The sequence below is a fragment of the Gambusia affinis genome, linkage group LG06, assembly GCF_019740435.1.
Source record: "Gambusia affinis linkage group LG06, SWU_Gaff_1.0, whole genome shotgun sequence".
Lineage (NCBI taxonomy): Eukaryota > Metazoa > Chordata > Actinopteri > Cyprinodontiformes > Poeciliidae > Gambusia > Gambusia affinis.
This window is the reverse complement of record NC_057873.1, coordinates 23,822,768-23,841,209: the sequence shown is the minus strand read 5'-3', so window position 1 is coordinate 23,841,209 and position 18,442 is coordinate 23,822,768.

Sequence of the window (18,442 nt, the reverse complement as noted above, 5' to 3'; positions counted from 1 at the left end):
GGTTTCGATGGAGTAGGTGGGCGTGGCGAAGTGACCTATCACGCCATTGCCATATGTTTGGCTCTAGACCCCACATATTTCGACCGAGCTGCACCAAACTTGGCTTGAGTGAAAACTGGACTGGAAAACCAACATTTTGTTGTTGTGATAAAAAGCGTAAAAGATCCAAAGGGGTGAATACTTTGTGCAGGCTCTCTGTCTAGCACCAGGTTGAATTAGTTGGGAAAAGTGGTGCCTAAGTGGAATGATAAACGTTCTTCTTACCTCAAACAAACATGTCTCTCTACTGTCAACTAAAGCGATCAGTCCACAACCTCTGATATTAGCATTACCACTCCAAGTAGCGTCATTTCATCAGCATTTTTTCATCTTGAGGAAGCGGTGAACTGAAGTCCTATCGGGTAGCTCAAAATGGAGGTCTGCAAAGAACAATGAGGCTTATTGCAAAATTGGTAACAATTTGTGATCCAATTTTTGCTTAAAACTGTGCAACATTTTTACCCTAACAGAAAAAAAATCAAACATTTGACGGAAATAAATGACCCCAAAAAAATTATCTCGCAAAGGAAGTAGTGTAGGACTTTGATTGTGAGCTATCTTCCTCGCTTTATTAGATAAATAACTTGCGCCATGTTAATCTTTGAAGATGAAATATTTTTGGGACTAATTTAATGGAAAGGGATGTGAGTCGGTTTAAACCAGATGCTGTTCAGTCAGTCAGGTTTTTCTGCATGCTTCAAACCAGAAGAGCCGCGTGTTCGCACGTGACTCGAAGCTAACCTCTGTGTAGTGACCTTTTAAAACTTTTTTTTTCTTTCCTCTGTCAAGTCGAAAGTTGTAATTGGCTGGCGGGTTTTCGGAGCCGGCGAGAGCCTCCTTCCACCAGTCACCAAATCGTTATTGAGATGTACGCTGCCAGATTCCGTTCGTTATGGAGTGTAAAACGCTCTGGGAGGCTGATCAGGCTGAGCAGCAGAATACCAAATCCCTTCTATTATGAATGCATAATTACACTTCAGATGCAGAGGGATTCTCCCTGGATTTCCCTCCTTTCATTTCCACTCCAAGATACAGATCTCTCTCCGCTTCTGAGGGAAACCACCTTATAAATCTTTCATGGCTTTCTCTCCGCTTTTGACAACTAGTTAGTGGTGGGAGCTGGTCTCGGAGCATGAGTGGGTGGGAATGTTGACTACATCTCTGTAGGGACCTGCTGTGCTGTTGCTGCACCACGTGGCAGCACAACACCTTGCTGCGTGTCCGGATAACTCACAGGACCAAAACAAGGAATAGGATGAACATGTGCTCCTGTGGTATCAGTGTATATATAGTATAGAGTACATAAATGCAGACAGGAGGCAGGTAATGCCATTTTTTTTCTTCTATTTTTTAATTTTTAAATTTTTTTATTTTTTTTTTGGTGATGCACATTCTTGAGATCTGATAAAGCACGTCAAATTCTTATAATTAGGGAGCTCAGTTCATACCCCCAACCCCCGCTAATGATGGATGTGAGCGGCAAACCTTTTCACATTTTAATTTGCAGAACCCCTGCTGGAGCAAAGTTAGCTGCATAGTGTGAGGCATCTGAAGGCAACGCATTCCTATTCAGGCTGAGATGAGCAGAAAAAAAGAAAAGCCCACTTTTTGACATAGTGATCAGGCAATTGATTTTGAAATGCCCTGTTTCATAACTCTCAGGGTGAAAAAGTCAGAGAAAGTACACACTTATACCAATGAACAGTTCTGTCAGCTAAACAACATGATAATCTTATATAAAGTATTTGAGTTCTGTTGATTCCAGTGATTAAAAACACCAAACAGGCCAAATGCAGATGCACTGTAGGTATTTTCGCCTGGTTTAAACACATCCAATCAAAGTACTTCGTATATATTTCACCGTGCTGTGACAGTATATGGTATGAGACGGATAATGAAAAAAAATAAATAAATCTAGCTCCTTCACCTCATCTTCTAATCTGCAAAAATGCACTGCTCCTGGTCAAAAACAACCAATCATTGCCAAGAGAAAGGTCTTAGCGCTGTCAGTCCTGCTTGTGTATGCGCTGCTCAATGTGCCAGTGGTGCAGAAACAACTTACCCCCACAGGAAAACTGTTTATCAGCCGTCATCATCTAGCCTGAGCATTTATGGCAGGCTCTACTGTCAGGCAGGTGCTGTAGTGTAGCAAAGAGCGAGGAGCAGGGTGTGAGGTGCGAATGCACAAGCACGACTGACAGTGCTAAGGCCCTCCTCCTCACTTTAATTGGTTGTTTCTAACTGAATGATGTGTTTCTAAAGTTAGTACTGGGAGCACTGGAAGAAGGCAGAGGAGTTTTTTCACTGATTATCTGTCTCTTGCGATACTTCTACGATGTAGTGACAGTTTTCACAAATGTGTACACCCGAAATACATTTTTGTGTTCTTCAAAAGTCCCAGAAGAGGGTTGAAAATGATCCCCGTGTGATTTAAATCAAATTGAGAATGAAATGAACTATTTGTTTTCTTTGTCCTTTGTGTAAGATTTTCAGGTATGGATTCTTTGGTGTTGTCCTTGATGTGGCTTTTGTTTTTGTTTTATGCAGGTGATGAAGATAAGCTACAGTATTTATCGAACTGTTGTGTGTTTTGGAGAGCTCAGTATGTTTCCAAAGTGTGGCACTTTTAAAACAGGTTTATATTTGAAGGATGTTGATGTTGCTCTCTGTCTGCATCTTTGTATTGTTTGCGCGTGTGTGTGGATACATTTTATGATGTTTGGCAAAAAAGAAATTTTTACCTTTATCTAAAATGAAACAAAACAAAAAAGCCAACAGATTTTTTTTAATTGAAATTACATGCTGCAGCTTTTAGCCTGTACTTTTTCTAAGCCCCCTCCGAATCTTTTGTGTCTTTTGGGGTTTTCAGACATGAACTTACTGGTGTGCTTCAGACGGCTTTCCTGCTGCGTAACCTAAAAACAACTTGGGTTATGCAGAAGGATTGGATTATGCAGAAGAACTGACAGGCAGAATTTATGGTTCCATCCATTGTAGCAAACTATTCCGGCCTTGAAGCCGAAAACAGCCTGAAGCCATCACCCTATGTTTAACTGTGTAAGGACTTTAATGCCTTAACATGTATTTTTATTTTTGTTTTTATCTCTAACCTTCTGAACCAGCGAATGTCGTCATTATAATTAGAATAATATTCTAATTATAATGTCAGGAACTCATCGCAGCATATTGACTTTCTTTTAAAACTTTGTGCCTTCAGTCAGGTTATATTTACTGAAAGTGATATCTTAATTCTATAAGTCTGGAAGCAATCAAAACTTGGTGCAGCTGGTGAATTTAAACAGAGCTTTACAAAAAATAAAAATATGTGTAGACAGAGTTCATTTACAGATTACCAAGGAGGTAGATACTTTTTACATAAGACCAGATTGTCTTAGATTTTTTTCCCCCCATTTTAAAAAATAAAGCATAATTTATTGCACTTGCTGAAATTATCTTTAATGTTTGATTAAACTTAGCAATACTAGCTCTAAAAACTAAACAAAACAAAAGACCCTAACCAATTGCGTTAGGTTAAAACAGTTTTGCTAAGAAACAAAATTGATTTAGAAGGGGGAGCCATCCATCACATAGAACAGACTGAGGTAGTCTGGAGAACGGCCCATCGGTCTGATTCTTATGAAACACTATCTGAAATTCTCTTTGGATGTCCACAACAAATTGTTCTCTGGGCAAAAGAGCAAGGAGACCATCCATCTTGTAATCGTTACGAGAAGCCAGCAGGGGGCTGAACTTTGTGTGGAAAACCGTGGGAGAGCGCTGGGAAACGTTGAAACGTGTTAAGGAATCATTAAGGCAGCCCTGCAATAAACACAACTTTTGGGAAAACAGATGTTGCCTTCCAGAAACTACATTGCATTTTGGGAAATGAAAACATTGCGTTGTCTAACCTCTGTCAAAACATTGATCACATTTGGCATGTATTACGTCAGCTTGAGAGACCTGGTAAGAATAAGATGCCAGCTAAAGATTTGAGATTGATTTTAGTTAAAGCAGCACACGGGTATACAGTATCAGAAAAAATTCCCAAATTTCCCATTTCAGTGGATGAGCAAAGCATATAAATAAAAGTTGCAGGACATTGGCCCTCGAGGACCAGGAATGCCCACCCCTGTTCTAGACTCTGGCTGCTCTGACTTTGGATTATAGGGGCACCAATTCCAGTACCTCTGGAAAGCACAGAACGAATGCTTGAAAAAGATGCTGCAAACTTTTAAAGAAGCTGGCCTAGAGCCAAAATCTTTAGGACAATCATGGCCTCAGACCCGACGCCAAAAAGATGGAAGCCATAAAGAGCGTGGAACCACCTCTCAACACATTACACAACTGGCCTTAAATGCATCATGGGAAAGGTTTGTGTTTTGGACTGGTTTGTTTTTAACCTCACAGATGACACACATTCACTCAAAGCAACTCCGAGCACACAGAGGAAGAGTTGGCATCCAGAACAAGACAAGGCCTTCACAAATGTCAACTGCTGATATCAGATGCCCCTATTCTGACCTTTTATGATGTCAGCATGCCTACAGAAGTAAGCGTTGACGTCAGCAGTTATGGATTGGGACGTGTGTTACTTCAAGACCACAGCAGACAGTTAAGAAGTGTTGCATGCTGCTCTCATACCCCGGCAGAGGCAGGAGCAAGAAATGCACAGATTGAAAAGCAGTCTGCAGTCTGGGCATGTGAAATGTTCTCAAAGTTCCTGTGTGGCCTGGACAACCATTCACACTGACCAAAAGCCATTCATTGGTTACACTTTTTAACCTCAATGACATTGATGCCGTACCACTCCACTGCCAATGACTGCTCCTCAGGACGACGGCATTTAAGCAGAGGATGTCCCAGACAAACAGCTTGTTGTGGCAGATAGACTTTCAAAGACACACTTTTGCAATGTTTTACAATGAAATGGGGGACCTTTCAGCACATTTTAAAGCTGCAGTATGCCACTTTCACAAAAGAAATCATGCTTTTATATACATATTTGTCACTATGTTGCGACTTCTGACAGTATACTATGAGATAGCTATTGCATCCTAAAATGTCCCTTTCTCTAAAAGCTAATGAAAGCTAAGCTAAGTGTAGCTCGCTGCTATTTCAATCCATAACATATCTTTTAATTGCTTGTCCAGTTAGCTCATAAGCAATAATACTGTGATTTAGAAGACTTTGGTCTTAAAATAAACAGTTGAAAAAGCTAATTTTCAGTTACTTAGATTTGTTTAAGCTGCTATTTTGTGAGTGGCAAATTTCTAAATCGTCTATCAATGCAGTAAATGATCGATAGATTAATAACAGTCAATTCTCCAAAAGGATATTAATTTTTAATACAGACAAAAATTAATGACATTATGCAACCTAGATGATGTTTTATCTTCCGCATTTTGAGATGGTTCTTTGTAATCCATAAAAAGTTTGTCAATCTGAACAAGTTAAAACTGAACCGGTTTCATTTCCAGCTTTATAAATAAACCTGGTTCCTCAACATGCACGATTCATAACAAGTCGCGACTGCATAACATGTGTTTATTGGTTTTCTTCTTCTTCTATTTTTACTTGTAGTAGTTTAGTTTCATCATTCCCATATGTTTCTCAGTGCTGTTAGTTGAGTGCTATCAGTTTATGGAGCTCGATTATCAAAGTGTTTAACTGTAAGGTTAAATTAATTTTGTTAATACATAAAATATTGGAGAGAAATTCTATTTATTCTACTCATGCAGTATTGTGTTGTTCAGATAAGGCCATTGCTGCTCTGTCTTCATATATTATTTTAAAACTTAAACCTTATCAGGCAGATATTTATAAACAATAACTGAGACTGAACTATTGTTTTATTTTCTTATAATCAAGCGATGCACCGACTTGGTAATTTTGATCTGATTTACTAATTTTGTAAATAATTACCCAAAGCAATTCTTAAAAGTTACTCAGACCCAAAACTAACCCACTTCTGGCACAACACATCATAGACTTAACTTTTTTTACTTTGGCAAAATAATAATAATAATTAATAATAACAATAATAATAAAATCTAAGCTTGATTTTTCTTCATAGATGTCTTAGTTTTTAGCCTACTCAGTGTATCCATTCACTTCTCTTTGAGTCTTGTGTGCCATTTTAAAAGAGCAGTGGAGCTGTTCTGCCTGCCAGAAGAAAAAAGCAGGCAAGCAAGCAAGATAGATTGGACTGGGTCTATTGAGAGTGGGTGTAGCTGAAATTTTGATTCAGTTAAAAGCCATTTTTTTCTTTACATGAGACTGAGACACTAGTAACTACAGGTACACAAATTATGCAACTACATAGAAAAGATAAATTATTTTAAGGTTAGTACACATCTTGGGGGAGTGCCAGTCTATGCAAAAAAACAAAACAAAAAAAACCAGAAATTTGAGAACCAATGTGTTTCATAATGTTTAAGCAATTTGCCTTACAGATTGAGCAATGTTAGCTTTAATGTCTTGCAGTACCAGCAGTTCTTTACTTGACTGTCAGATGAAGCACCAGCAGGAGTCTTGAGATTTATCACTGCACACTGTGTCTCATGATCATGGGGTTATGTAGGAAAAAAACAAAAAACAAAGGACAAACCCTTTTTCAGTCTGTGCCTTTGCAACAAATCTGTCATAAGTAATGTTGGCCTCTAACCCCATAACTGCATGAATTTTCTTTTTTTTCCCTCTGTTTTATCTCCTGATCCAAATAGACTCAAGGGTGTTTGCTTAGAATGACATATTAGCCAACTGAGCAGCAGTAAAAATAAACTCAATTTAAACACGGTCTGTGTGGAAACATTTTATGGTGCTTTTATGTGAGCCTGGTTAAACTTTGAACGATATTGACGGTTTGGCTAGCATTGTTATGCACATTCAAACAAGAGTCTACTACCATTCTGGCTCTTGCAAGCACATAAACATGCTTTAACACTCGATAAGGTCAGCATACAGGAATGCTAATATTGACAATGACAGCTGGACTGACATTTTCTCCAGCATAAATGTCATTACAGGTTTCCTGCGTCACCTCTAACATAACGCTCAGTAACAAATTAGACGTGTAAGGAGGTTTCACCTTTGATGGTATAAATGGACTTGAAGAAAGACAAACTTCTGTGATTGTTTTCAATAGTGAGCCTAATTTCATTTTTGAACTCATGTTTTAATCTTATCTATTATTTAAGAGGCAGGAACACTTGGATCAGGTTTTGAAAAGGTCATTAGTAGAGTTTACTGCGTGCTGTTAAGCCCTATTATCTTTATTTGCCCCAGGGTCAACTTAATTTGTTTGTCACCTACAGTTTTCAAACCCACCACTAGAGGGCACTTGTTTATAAACTGTAAAAGAATTGAGCTCATGGAAATTGGCAAAATATTTCTGACAAAAAATAGCAATAAAAATTACCCGCAGTAACATGTGGTAAAAAACAGGTTTGTTTTTTGTTTTTTTTGCCATATGTTACTACATTTGGTAATTTATTTGCATTACTTGGGTCATAAAATAAAGCATTCAACAAAAACATTGAATAAAGTATTAAAGACAGAGCTGAAGTTCAGTTCTGTAATTAAAGGCTCCGATATTCCCTTTGGATATCATTTATCTGCAGCTGCTGGAAACACTTACACAAGGTTATTGCTGCCAAAGGAGCTTCCATCCGTTATTAAATCCAAGTCTAATTGGAATGTTTACTGGGTACATTCATATAAAACAAAATCATCCAATAATTTATTGCCTTCAAGGCTTAAGCACAGTATCTGTCCCTTGCATATCTGATGAAGATAAAACTGTTTTTGCTCTTGCTGTTCTTTCAAACAGCTCTAAATATTAGAAAACTCAATAATCAAGCCTAAGGGAGAAATGTAATAGTTCTTACCATTTTACTTTAACATGATTATTATTATTAAACTCTTATGAGCAATAAAACATTGATATCTTCAGTTGTATGGATATAGAGTGAATTTTTACCAACATGTCGATTCATTTAATCATTGTGTAACTGTTAAGATTTCCTCTCCAGCAGATGGTGCTCTGCCCTAAAAAAAAAAAAAAAAAAAGAACTGCTTCAATAATTTAGTTTATGCACCGTAAAACACACAGCAATTGTTTGGTCAAAAAGGTGATGCAGATGTTTTTTGCAACTCCTCGCATGGTATAAAAACAAAGGGCACGACATCCTTAAACGCATTGCCACCTGAGCTAGAAATGCAGTGAATGCAGTAACTCATATTGACTCACCGTCTGCAAAATCACTTAAGGTTTGTGTTTTTCTGGCCCCCTGTAGGTGACAGATCAAACAGGTGTAAATCAACACTAAATGCAGTTGCAACCTTGTCGGTCCACGTCAACATCTCACTAACACAACAAGTATATTACATGCAGACATGGTTAAAAGACTCTGGGATTTTCTCTGAACTAATCTGTAATGAAACCTTGTGAACCCAGTGCTTCGGAACAACTAGTGGAGAAAATGCAAGGTTAAGGACATCAAGCTTTTAAAAATTCACAAAAAGTGCACAATAGTCAGGAAGAATAAAAAAAAAGCAAAAAAAAACTCTGTCAGTCATCCAAGCTATGGCTGAATGTTTTGCAGAATTTCTCTGCTGGGACAAGTTGATGTATTTATTGACATTCATTGATTCCTTGGATGCATTTTGCATCTTTTTGTTGAAATCCTTGTCTTGTCTGACGTAGATTGCACAAGTTTTGCACTTTATTTTCATCCTTTTTCCATTGTTGTGTATAACATGCTTCATTTTCAGGGGCCCCAGATGGGTTATAAAACACCGAGAAGAAAGTTTTGTGCTTTGGAAGCTTTTCTTTGCTGTTTTTAATATTTCCTCACTTACTATCTGAATTGAACAATGCAGCACCGTGACTGATGCCCCAGAAACTCTTTCTGGTCAGATATAAGGTCATGGAGGACAACAGGATGACGAATCTTCTCCTACTTAAGCCTTGGGTGCCTTGTAAATGTACAGACTTTTGGATGGACGGGGCCTGACTTGTTGCTGTGAGAGCACACTTGGCCAGCACTGAAGATACAGAGAATCTCGTGTGTTTCTGTGAACATCGTAAAGCCACATGTTTGGATAAGACGAGCTTTTGGCAACAACTAATACTGCATGGGACCACTGGATGTGGATCATTGATTTAGTTCCTTCATATTCAGAAAATGTTTTCACCAAGTCCCTTCTGGGAGTTTTTGCAAAGGGTATATGTATAGTTCTACATTCAATTTTATCTTAATTATGTATTACTCTGAACTATTTATCATAAAGAATTCTGTTTGTGTTTGTTGGTATGTGTTGTGTTGTGTAATACTACTCCATGCCACTAGGTGGAGCCGCTGGTAGGGTGTGTGAGAGAACGGTAGGCGAGTGAAGAGAAATAATGAAGAGAAGGATAATGGCGTTGTATTCGTTCAGTAGTTGGATTTAATGTGCTGCGTTAAATAAAGGCACAGGTGTTCAAGAACGTGTCTTGTTTCTACACCATTACAAATTGGCGACGAGGGATCCTGCGTGTGCGTTTTTTTTTCTTCTGCTGAAGTTTTTCTACCTACTGAATTAGCATGGCTGCTAACGTCCACCCACCGCCGTCGTTTTTGCCCTGCCCTGGAGAACCTGCTCTACCATTCAACATGTGGATGCGTATGTTCAACAATTACTTGCTCGTGATTAATGCAACAGGGAATGCTTGGCCTGACGCCAGAAAGAGAGCGACTTTATTGCACTGCTTAGGAGCAGAAGGACAACGAACGTTCTACTCATTAACGAACACAGGTGACACGCTTTTCTTCTGCTGTTGCCGCTAGAAAAACACTTTTCACCGAAAGTCAACATTGTTGTAGAAAGGCATGCTTTCAGAAAGCGAACACAATCACCACATGAGACTGTTGAGCAGCACGTGACTGCTCTCACGTGACCTTGCTTCTAGATGTGACTTTGATGATAAGACCGAAGAAATGATCCGTGATCAGTTAGTTGAACACATATTCAACTCCAGAATAAGAGAGAGACTCCTACTTGAACCTGATTTGACTCTAGATAAAGCTGTTACTCTTGCAGCACAAATGGAGTCGGCAGCTTCCCAAGCTAAAGCGTTAACAGCTAATAGTGATGGCCATGTCCAAGCCATACAATCTCGTTCATACTCAGCTACGAAGAATAACAATTCCGTCCTTCGACCTACCAAGGCATCTTCTGCTACGTCGATTCCTGCTAAAAGTTGTTTTAGGTGTGGTTCAAACAAACACCTGGCTAACTTCCGCCAATGCCCTGCTGCTAAAGCTACATGTAAACTCTGCCAAAAAGTTGGTCACTTTGCCCGTGTCTGCTGCTCATCTAAGACGAGACAGGTCCGTGAAGTGCAGCTACCAAATCTGACTGTACTGTACTTGAGAGACACTTTGCATGCATCAAAAACCCTACAGTGTGACATTGAATTACGCACCACAACTTCACCTACCAAGACACTTCGACTCACTGTCGATACAGGCTCTGCAGTTTCCATACTGCCACAGGAAACCTACAAAGAACATTTCAGTGGTACACCGCTACGTCCCCCTGACCTTCGTTTGGTTACGTATACAAAAAAAACAATTCCTGTTCTAGGATGTTTACAAGTTGAAGCGAGTAGAGGACTTACTACTGCACCAGCTACTCTTTTTGTTGTAAAACAGGGAACTCCTCTTCTTGGCCGAGACTTGATGGAAGCACTGCACATTTGCATATCTGGAAACGCTGTTTTGCCACCATGCACTGCCCCTACTGCTCCCGTGATGACAACAGATGCATCACAAGCATCACTTACCTCTGCTGCTGCTGCTGATATAGGTTGCGTGAAATCATTTGTTCATAAAGTAAGACTGGATCCTACAGTTAAACCAGTACGACAAAAGCTTAGACGCCTTCCCTTTGCGGTGAGGGCTCCAGTTTCAGCTGAACTGAACCGCCTCCTGAAAGCTGGAGTCATTGAACGCATTGATGCATCGCCATGGGTTTCACCAATCGTAGTGACAGGACGCAAGACAGGAGGGATACGTTTGTGTGCAGACCTCCGTGAACCAAACAGAGCTGTTATTACAGACTGCTATCCCTTACCACATGTGGATGAGTTGTTTGTCAGTCTACAAGGTGCAACTCTGTTTTCTACAATCGATCTAGCCAATGCATACTACCAGCTACCCTTGCATGAAGATAGCAGAGATTTAACTGCATTTATCACACATGAGGGTCTTTTCAGATTTTGCAGAGTTCCTTATGGCCTTGCCTCCGCTCCTTCAGCATTTCAAAAGATGATGGCTGAGATTCTAAAAGATCTTCCTGGTGTCCAGAATTACCTGGATGACCTCATCATCTATGGTAAAACTCCTGATGAGCATGACGGTAACCTGAACGCTGTTCTCCAAAAGCTCAAAACTGCTGGTCTTGTGCTGAATGAAAACAAATGTCATTTCAGAAAGACATCTTTACGTTTTTTGGGTCATGTCATAACTGCAGATGGCATTCTCCCTGACAAAGCACACATTGACGCTGTTTTGAATGCTCCTCCACCCACTGATGCTGCTGCATTGAGATCCTTCCTTGGGTTGGTCTCTTGGTACTCCAAATTCTTGCCCAATTTTGCAACAATTGTGGCACCTATGCGTTCTTGTGGAAGTGGGACAAGTAACTATATATGGACTGCAGAAGCACAGAGAAGTTTTGAAGAAATTAAGCAGCTTCTGGTGAACAGCCCTGCTCTTGCACTGTTTAACCCTTCTTTACGTATTATTATATCTACGGATGCCAGTGATTACGGATTGGGTGCTGTCTTTGCACAGGTTCAGCCTGATGGAACAGAGAAGCCTGTGGCCTTTGCTTCTCGCACACTGTCTGCAACCGAAAAGAAGTACTCTACTGTCGAGAAGGAGGCACTTGCATGTGTGTGGGCTACAGAGAAATGGAGAACATATTTGTGGGGTCGACGCTTCACCCTTGAACAGATCATCAAGCTCTGACCACACTTCTGAGCACAAAAGGAATGAATCGAGCTGGACTGCGCATTGCACGGTGGTCAGCTCGCCTGCTATGTTTTGATTATGATGTCATTTACCGACCTGGTTCTCAAAACTACACAGCTGATTGCCTGTCACGCCTGCCTTTGCCTGCGACGTCAGATCCTGTACCGGATGTGGATCCGGAAGTGGTCGCTGAGATTTCTGCTACTCTGTCCGCTCTTCCTGTTACTGATTTTGATTCAGCTTGCTTCTCCTGCCCTGAACTGATAGACCTGCGTGCGCAAATGGAAAAAGGCTGGCCTGCCTCCATTAAATCGGTCAGTGATACACTTGCGCCATACTACAAGATCAGACATGAACTTTCCACTTACAGTAATTACGTCCTCAGAGGTGCGAGACTCATTGCACCACTTTCTGTCAGACATACTCTGATTACACTTGCACATGAAAGTCATCAAGGACTTGTGCGGATTTAAACAACGTTTGAGAGACCTTTACTGGTGGCCAAAAATGGACTCACAAGTTCAGGATGCTGTAAAGTTATGTGTAATGTGCCAGTCAAATGATAAAACTGCCCAAACACGCCCTGCTCCTCTTCAGCCTGTGCCACTGCCAGATGGGCCATGGAAAAAACTTGGACTTGACATTGTAGGTCCATTTGACACAGCTATTCCGTCTTGCAGATTTGCTATTACATTGACTGATTATTATTCTAAATGGCCTGAAGTTGCGTTTTCACATACTGCCACTCGAATGATGTTATTCAGTTCTTGTCAACTGTTTTCAGTCGTCATGGAAACCCTGAGAATATTGTTACAGACAATGGCACTCAGTTTACATCTGGAACCTTCTCATCATTCCTCCAGAATAGAGGAATATCTCACACCAGAACTTCTGTCTATTACCCTGCTGCCAATGGTGCTGTTGAAAGGTTTCATCGTGCTCTCCGCTCCTGCATTCAAACTGCAATACAGCAGTCACGTGGAAAGACACTGTCTCAGAATGGCTTCAAGTATACCGTGCAACACCTCATGCAACTACATTCACCTCTCCATATGAACTTCTCTTTGGGAGGAAAATGCGTACTAAATTGAATATTCTTCCTTTGCCTCCTGCTACATCTTCACTGCACACAAGGCACAACGCGCAGTTCTGAAGCAGCAAACCAAAATGAAACGCCACGCTGATGCCAAGCGGTGCAAGAGTACCTTCATTCCAGATAGGAGAGAGGGTGAGGATACGGAATCCATTACATGTTCCAAAAGGTCACCCTAAGTTTACCCCTCCTGCAACCATCACAAAGATTAAAGGTAAACACACCTTCACGCTGAGTGACGGAAGGAATTGGAACGCATCCCACCTTGCACGCTGCACTGCAGTTTCTGGACAAGACTCTACTATGACAGGACTGGAAAGGGTTCGCCTGATTCACTTCCTCATAGGAAGCTTCCTCGCAAAAACACAAAACCCGTTGCACAGAGACTTTGTTATGTCTTAAAAGTTATGTAGAAAAATAACTGTTTCAGAAAGTTATATTTACTGACTTTCTTTGATAAAATGTTATTTCATTTACTGGTTACTAACATGGGTTAATTTGTTTTATTACGGAATTATTGAGAAAAAATCTTGTTAGAGTTAAAGGGTTATGTAATCCTTATTAGTACATTTGTTTCATATTTCTGTTGCTACAAATATGCAGATAATTTCAAGTGCATTTGGATAATGGGTTGTATTAGCAAATTCTGTTCAAGTATACTGTAGAGGAAGTTTAAACCTTAACAAGGGAGGAAATGTTGTGTTGTGTAATACTACTCCATGCCACTAGGTGGAGCCGCTGGTAGGGTGTGTGAGAGAACGGTAGGCGAGTGAAGAGAAATAATGAAGAGAAGGATAATGGCGTTGTATTCGTTCAGTAGTTGGATTTAATGTGCTGCGTTAAATAAAGGCACAGATGTTCAAGAACGTGTCTTGTTTCTACACCATTACAGTATGCCTTTGTTTTTTTGTGTGTAAAATGTTCACACATCCATGAAAACATAGACGGGGCTGTAGACCAGGAGTTTCACTTTAGACTGAGCTCTTTTTCACAAAAGCAGGCCAAATGCTTGAGGATGCCAACTGAAACACATCACTGAAGAAAAGACAAAAGCTAGAACTTTGGGTCCCCAAACCCGACATCCTTTGTTCCATGATTTTTGCCTTAATTTCCTGTCCATGAACTCCTTGTCACGTGTTCAGTGACAAAGAAAACCCCCAGTAGAGTTCAGGAAGCATCCAGGTACGATGTGTCTCCGCCGTACCTTCCTCATTGCCTTGTGGGACACAGTTGTGAGCGTTTTCAAGATCCATAAACCATATGTGGGTAAAGGAATGAATCTCTCATGATCTCTGCAGAAACCTAACAACAACAGAGTAAAGATCTGGTCCACTGTTCCACTGCCATGCTGTCCCTTCCAGATCCAAAGTCTGACAATCTAATGAATGAAAGGAGACACTTTTGTCTTAAGGTTTAGTTTTCCTACATGAATTCCCAGTGAAAGTGAACTTTGACTTTTATTTGTGCCCCTGTGTATCTGAGAATAGTTATTTAGAGCATTTCACCTCACTTGGTTGCTCAAACATACATTTATCATGGAAATTGGCAATACATTTCTGACAAACAAAGCAACAAAATCTTAAACATGTTTGCATGTGTTTACATATTATCTCCATGAGTCAGATAGCCAAACATGAAAACAACCGCATACATCTTCTGTGGAAAAGATGTCCTCTTTCATCTGCTGCATTACTGTACAGCCTGCTGAATGTTTTAAAATGTATTACACAGACATTACATACAAAAAAACTCTGGTATCTAACTTTTATAAAAATGTGTTATTTAAAAAAAAAAAGAAAAGAAAAAAGAGCATCTCAGCTCACCAACTGTAAATTCGCCATGATTGGTGGCCATGTTTACTGGCCTGCACATTCACTCCGTTGTGTGGAAGGAGCTGGAAAGGAGCAGAAAGCAAGGGTGCATACACAAGGTTGATTGATAGTGCTAAGACCCGCCTCCTGGCTCTGATTGGTTGTTTCTGACCCGGCGGTGCATTTCTGCAGATAGCAGTAGGGCCGCACGGCACAGAACACAATATATTGTCAGGACAAGTTACCTAAGGGGGCTGTAATGCACTAACATCATCAGGTTTCTCAGCAAGGTCATCACAGAGGTTGGGAGTTAAGTGTAGCTTACTTTCTCGTTTTGTTGAGTAAAACCGTCTGACCCTGAAAAATAAGACTATTGCTGATGTGCCCACACATTTTTGAGGGGAGTCTTAAATTTAACAAAGCTGGGAGGATGAAAGCTTTGTTGTCTCTGTTTCTGGATGGAATTCACACATGTTTTCAATAAATTCAAGAGGGAAATGAAAGAGAGATGTAGATAGAGAAGAAGACACACACGAGGGTCAGCAGAACATCCAGATCCCCCTGAAAGCGCTAATGACATGCACAGTGTTTGCCAGGACCATAAGTACTCAAAGGGAGCCATGGAACTGTGACGAAAGTTATTAAAATCAGACTGATGCATTCTGGGGGGTTTATGATTGAGGTCAGCGAGAGTCACAGTGGCAACACGTGGCAGGAAGTTGTTCTGAGCGCAGCTGAGGGTTTTATCTACTGTACATCAGAGCTCTTAAGCCCTGCACGTTATGTACATCACCCTGTTCTTGCAGCAGCAGCCGAATCACAAGTTTTCAAACAATGTTCTTGCTTGTTCCTATTTTTCAAATCCTCTGACAACCGACGACCTCAGACTGACCTCAGAGAAATGAGGTACATGCAACGTGTAGCAGTAGGTTTGAAGCTAATTTCTCTGTGCTGAGGATGTTCTGATCATTTTCATCAAAGAGTTAGGGACCGGACCCTCACTATCGGGTTGCTATAGTCAGCTGGTTGTTGCCGTTACAGGAATAAACAGAGCAGTAAACACAGCAGTTTACAAGTTGCCTAAACCACTTTTTGATTTCTTTTTTTTTTTTTTTTTCTGGCATGTGTATCGCAGTGAGGTCAGACGCATGCACATGTCCAAACATGCGCTGACATCCTGGCTTCATAAACACAGCGAAAAACATCAAAGGCCCTTTTTTTTTATGTTTTCTAAAACGAATTATATTGACCTGATACAATAATTCACTTTGCAGAAGTAAGGAAGCAGTCAAATGTTCAACGGGGAAATGTATCAGAAAGCAATCGTTTGGCTTTCTTCCTCTGAAGAAAAAAAATACGTGGCACGTTATCAGCAACTGAGTCATAAGTTCCAGGCAGCACTAAAGCAGGCTTTGCATGGACACAGATGGATGCAGACATAAAGAAAAACAAGTTGAAGTCAATTATCTGGGACACTACAAACTTTGGATCTTTAACTTATACGTCTATATAAGACTGGACTGGAAGTATTCTAAGCTAGAGATGAAAATCTAAACCATAGGTGGAACTTAAAAGAAATTTGACGTCCTGAAATTTGGCCTCCATTGCTGACAAACTGTCTAAATAGGTTATTTAGGATTATAGCTTAATGTTTATGTGAGAATTTTGACATTTTTGTGCAATTCTTTTAGTTCAGCGACACATTACCTTTGCTGAAATTTTTCTAAATTTGCCATGGTTGGGGTTTAGCTTTCAGAAGGGCGTTAGCTCCACTTTGAGAAGCTCCTGCTCCTTTCTGACACGCTTTCTGTCATCACAACAATGCCGTTAATCATTCACAGTAGTGTTGGACTGAGAGGTAACTCGTATGGTAAGCTCAGCAGACTAGCAGTTTCTAATTGTTGCTGCTGCTAATCTGGAGGAGCTGAGTGGAGAATGTGGTGTGTAGGGAGAAAGCTTGGCTGGACACTGCAGCTCCAAGGAGGAGTTTTATGTTAGCATTATAACTTGATATACACTTTAAAAAAAGTCAATTTTACACAATACCCTCCCCCCATTAAAGCTCCATCAAAGCATTTCAATCATGTTGGGGTCTGGACCGTCAGTGGAGCATTGCAAGAGTTTGCTGGACTTGCTAATTTCAACAATAGCAAACAGCCAAAACTCCTGCTTTTACCAGCTAATCAAATCAGTGGGTTAGATTACCAACACATGACTGCTACTTTCCCTCCAAATTCAAACCTTTTTAAAAAAAATTTTACTTAGAATTTCTGAAATAAATAGTCGAAAAACTCACAGTGTGGAATATTTTTTAATTGTTTTACATTTTATGCTGCAGGATAAATAGAATACATTTTTAAACCTGGTATATTTATTAATTCCTGATATGTACATATTAAATAATCCACCATCTTTATATATGATGGCATTTGGTAACATCTTTTTGAAGATATTGTCAGGGTCATGTTCATTTTTGAATGAACATGTCCCTGACATGTAAATAATGCCATCTCATAAACTTTATTGGAGGCAAATTATACCGTAGGACCCAAATAAGCAGCCAGAGCCTTGCAAGTTGTTTACATCTAATACATCAAACACGAGATCTACTTTGTTTGACATTACAACATATTTAAATTATGCCTGTGTTCCTTGAGTAAGAATGTGATAGACTGACAATAACAGGTATTCCCTGCTAAATGTATTTTCACAGCTGTTTTACCTTCTTACCAAACCACCATTGTTCACTTTAATGATTGTTTCCAGGAAGAAAAAGCAGAAATGTCAATAGCCTGGACCCTTCTTAATTTGTGCATGTACTATGAAGCAACTGTCTGAAGAACTCAAGAGCAAAAGAAAAGAAGAAGAAGAAAAAAATATAAATTTTGACAGCTGAAGTTGAGTTCAGATTCAAGCTCACTTTTGCCAAGGCAGAACTGAACATGGAGTGTAAATGAGCTGGAAAGAAATTAATGTCTTTTGGCAATGTTTTCCAAGCACTTCTAAACTGTATTCTAACTCAAGAGGCAAAACCATCTGGTTGCAGTTTGTCTTCGTTTTGAAGACAAAAGATATTCAATACTTGCACTGAAACACACCATGTCACAATCATTTTAGTGAGGAAAACCACTGATCTCAGAAGTGGAAGACAGAGATCTACGGTAAAGTAAAGTCATTGCGCAGCATGCTAAAAATATCCAATATTCTGTAATCAGCGGCATGGGGTGGTTATAATAGCATTAAAACCACTGACGAATGAGGATGATGACGCGTGACCTCAGAACAAAAACTGTTTTTAACGGTCACTCTAAAACACAATCTTAGGCAGCAGTTAAACTTTTCACTATATTACTACTGTTCAGTGGAAAAAATGGTTGTTGTACAAGTTTAAAAGTGAAGAAATGAAGGCGGTATGAGGTAACATCAAAGTCCTGTAACATCTTTTAACTATCTGCGTAGTTTTTGATATATGCCAGGTCTAA